The 3,940-nt window shown below is 55.4% G+C and overlaps 1 pseudogene; it reads left to right on the top strand.

Annotated features, from left to right (window-relative positions):
* Nucleotides 1-1,937: 1,937 nt before the first annotated feature.
* Nucleotides 1,938-3,427, top strand: LOC148090737 (large ribosomal subunit protein uL16-like; annotated as a pseudogene).
* The last annotated feature ends 513 nt before the right edge of the window (nucleotides 3,428-3,940 follow it).

The following is a 3,940-nucleotide window of genomic DNA, read 5'->3' as shown; positions in this document are numbered from 1 at the left end:
GAAAAATAGGAGCTCTGACTTCATCTAAGTATTTAAACTAGATAAAGCCTGAAACTGTATCAGGAGTGTATTTAGGCGGCTTAGTTACAACGTGGCAAGAGTTGTTCTGTTCTCCTAGTTGAGATAAATGAACAAAACAACTTCACACCTGTCAGAATGGCTCCATCAACAAATCAATGAACTACAAGTGCTGGCCAGGGTGTGGAGAAAGGGGAACCCTAGTACACTGCTGGTGGGAATGCAGACTGGTGCAGCCACTAAGGAAACAGTATAGAGTTTCCTCAAAAGATTAAAAATGAATCTGCCATTTGACCCAGTGATCCCACTTCTAGGAATATATCCTAAGGAACCCTAAACACCAATCAGAAAAAATATATGCACCCCGTGTTCACAGCAGGGCAATATACAATAGCTAAGATCTGGAAGCAGCCCAAGTGCCCATCAGTAGATGAGTGGATAAAAAAGCTGTGGGACATTCCCACCATGGAATACTATGCAGCTGTGAAGAAGGCTCTCCTACCCTCTGGCACAGCATGGAGGGACCTGGAGAGTATTATGCTGAGTGAAATAAGCCAGGCAGAGAAAGGCAAGTACCACATGATCGCACTTATATATGGAATCTAATAAGCAAAATAAACTGAAGAGCAAAATGGATCCAGAGACGTAGAAGCATAGAGCAGACTGAAGGATCTCAGAGGGAAGGTGGGGCGGGGGTGTGGGTGTGGAGATTAATCAAAGACCTTATATATTTATAAGCATAACCCACGGACAGAGGCATTGTTGTGGGGAGGGCCTGGGGGTGGGATAGATGCGGGGTGAGGGGATCAATGGGGATAAAAAGGGGACATCTGGAATATTCTCGACAATAAAGATAAAGAAACAGAAAGACAGACCGAAAGACGAAAGAAAAAGAAAGAGAGAGAGAGAGAGAAAGAGAAAGAAAAAGAGAGAAAGAGGAAGGAGGGAAGGAGGGAAGGAAGGAGGGAGGGAAGGAAGGAGGGAGGGAAGGAAGGAGGCAGGGAGGGAGGCAGGGAGGCAGGGAGGGAAGGGGACAGACCAAGATCCCCGCCCTCGCGGAACTGACCTCCGACGGGAGGGCGGGCGGGGCGCCAGTGAACCCAGGGCTCTGCCCGCGCGCGCTAAGCCCTGGGGAGGGGAAAGGGAGATCGGGGTGCGGGCGACCGACAGCCCCGGCCGGGCCGGCGAGGCGGGGAACGCAGCTGTAAATAGGGCGTGGCCCCCAATTCGCGCTAAAGCTCACCGACCCGTCGCTTCAAAACCGTGCGCGGTGCGGAGCTGCGAGCGCAGTCAGCGCGGGCCGGGCTACGGGAGACGCAGCGCACCCCCGCCCGCCGTCCGCCTCCGCGGGCGCGCGTCCCCCGCGACCCAGCCGGGCACCAGGGCACCGTGCGACCCCCTCCGGGCCCCTGAAGCTGGGCCGGGAGCTGGAAGCTGCGGCCAGCCTCGTCCCGGGGCCCGCACACGGCGCACGGGCTCGCGCACGTCGCGCTCCTGCGGCGGGGCCCGCGGGCCCCAGGACCGCCTACTCCCGGCGCCGAGAACGCGCGGGGGTGACTCGCTCTCGCGAGAGTTCGCGCCCCCACAGCGTAGTTTCTGAGGCCGAGGCTGCTCTCGCGAGAGTTCCTGCTCCTGCGGCGCCGAGATGCGCGGCTGGTCCGGGCCGCGGCTCGCGTCTTCCCCGCGCGCGTTCGGGAGCGGCCCGGCTGGACGTTCCTGCGCGTCCGGCCAGCATCGGTGTCGGGGACCGTCGGCGGGGGCTCCGCTTCTGCTGCTCTGCGCGCAGCCGGTTAGCCGCCACCCGCGCGCCGGCACCTGCCTGCCCGGGAACCGGAGGGGGGCGCCCGTCCTTCGCGCGTCCCCCCCGCCGTGGGCGCCGCCGGCCTCCAGGGGCCCGCCCGTCCCCGCAGCCGCGCCGCGGCCCCCGCGACGGCAGGTGGCGGCAGCGGGTGGTCGCCGCGCGCCCCCGCCTGTGGCTCCGGTAGCCGGAGGAGGACTTTGTACGCGCGTGGGCCAGGGCTGCCCCTTTGATCCTGTTGGATGTTGCTCATAACCATTCTGAAGCCTGTCGCCTTGATTTTTCTCTTCGGGATCTGCTGGGTTTCCGTGGGTTATTACCTTGCGTTGCTGTGGTCACGTGACGAGATAAAACCCCGAGATGTTCTAAGTTAAGCTGCAGCAGCCGCGCAGGGAGAGGCGGGGACGACCGGCCAGGTAACGGGAGCTGCGGGCAGCGCGCCTTCGCCCCGATCTGCGCGCAGCGGGGTGACCGGCGTCCCCGCACCCAGAGGTCGCAGGTTGATTTCTGGTCAGGGCACATGCCCAGGGTGCGGGTTTGATCCCTGTGGGAGGCAACCAATGGATGTTTCCCTCTCCCTCCTTCCCTCCCTCTCTCTCTCTCCATAAAAAAGGTATGTTTTTTTAAAAAACAAAAAGACTGCTCACCTTCCTGAAGATAAGTTAGAGCTTTGAATCCACACCACTGTGTGGGCCACCGCATCCCACAAATGCACGAACTTATTGACTCTTGTCTGTAACCAAGCAGAGTACTAACTATTCCCCCCTTCAGAAAACTGCCCTGCCTCATCTTTCCCCCCCTTACCTGCAGCCAATGTAAATTCTTTCAAAACAACTTACACCTTTCTTCCCAGTACTTGTACTTGAGGTATAGAAAAAGCCCATCAACTCCAAGAAGGCCAACATCCTGCCTTCCCACCTAGCGCTGGGGCTGCTGGTTTAGACTTCATGCCCCAGGACCTGGTCTTTTTTTCCTTGCTAGCACATGGCTCAATAAATTCTTTTAAAAGGATTTTCAGCTCTTTCTCTTCTGCGTGCCACTGAAGATCCTGGTGTTGCCATGGGCTGCCACCCGGCCCAGTGTTACCGGTATGGTAAGAGCAGCCATACCCAAAGTCTCGCTTCTGCTGAGGTGTCCCTGATGCCAAGATCTGCATCTTTGATTTAGGGTGGAAGAAGGCAAAAGTGGACAAGTTCCCACTCTGTGGTCACATGGTGTCAGATGAATATAAGCAGCTCTCCTCCAAAGCCCTGGATGCTGCCCGAATTTGTGCCAACAAGTACACGGTGAAAAGCTGTGGGAAGCCCCAGGGCACAGTGGCGAGGGTCCACATTGGCCAAGTAGTCATGACCATCAGCACCAAGCTGCAAGCAGGAGCATGTGACTGAGGCCCTATGCAGAGCCAACTTCAAGTTCCCTGGCCGCAGGAAGATCCACATCTCCAAGAAGTGGAGCTTTACTAACTTTAATGCGGATGAGTCTGAAGACATGGCGGCTGAAAAACGGCTCATCCCAGATGGCTGTGGAGACAAACATCCCTAATCGTGTTTCCCTGGACTCTTGAGAGTCTTGGTGCTGCCCCCATCTAACACCCACCAGTAAACTGTACTTCCTGTCAAAAAATTAAATAAATAAATAAATAAATAAATAAATTAAGATTTTTGTTTTACAAACAGCTGACATGGTAATATCTTGGTTCATTTGGGCTGAGGGCTTATAAACAACAGAAGTTTACTTCTCACAGTTCTGGAGGCTGGACTTTGAGATCAGGTTGTCAGCATGGTTGGGAGAGGGCCTTCTTCCTGGGAGCTGACTTCTTGTGTCCTTACCTGGTGAAATGGGTGAGGGAACTCAGTTGGGCCTCTTTTATAAGGGCACTAACCCCATTCCTGAGGGCTCTACCCTGATGACCTAATCACCTCCCAAAGGCCCACCTCCTAATACCAGCCCATTGGGCATTAGGATTTTAACATACAAATGTTGGAGGAACACAGACATTCAGACCACAGCATCTATCTAAAGCATAGACTGCACACAATTGCACAACTCCCATTAAAAGGAGAAAACCATAGCAGTAGAAGTGATCCTATGGAGGGGAATTTATACCCTCTCCAGTTTCCACTA

Source organism: Miniopterus natalensis, chromosome 21 (assembly GCF_054644295.1).
Source record: "Miniopterus natalensis isolate mMinNat1 chromosome 21, mMinNat1.hap1, whole genome shotgun sequence".
Classification (NCBI taxonomy): Eukaryota; Metazoa; Chordata; class Mammalia; order Chiroptera; family Miniopteridae; genus Miniopterus; species Miniopterus natalensis.
Note: the sequence above shows the minus strand (reverse complement) of the source record. Positions and strands in the feature narration are given on the sequence as shown.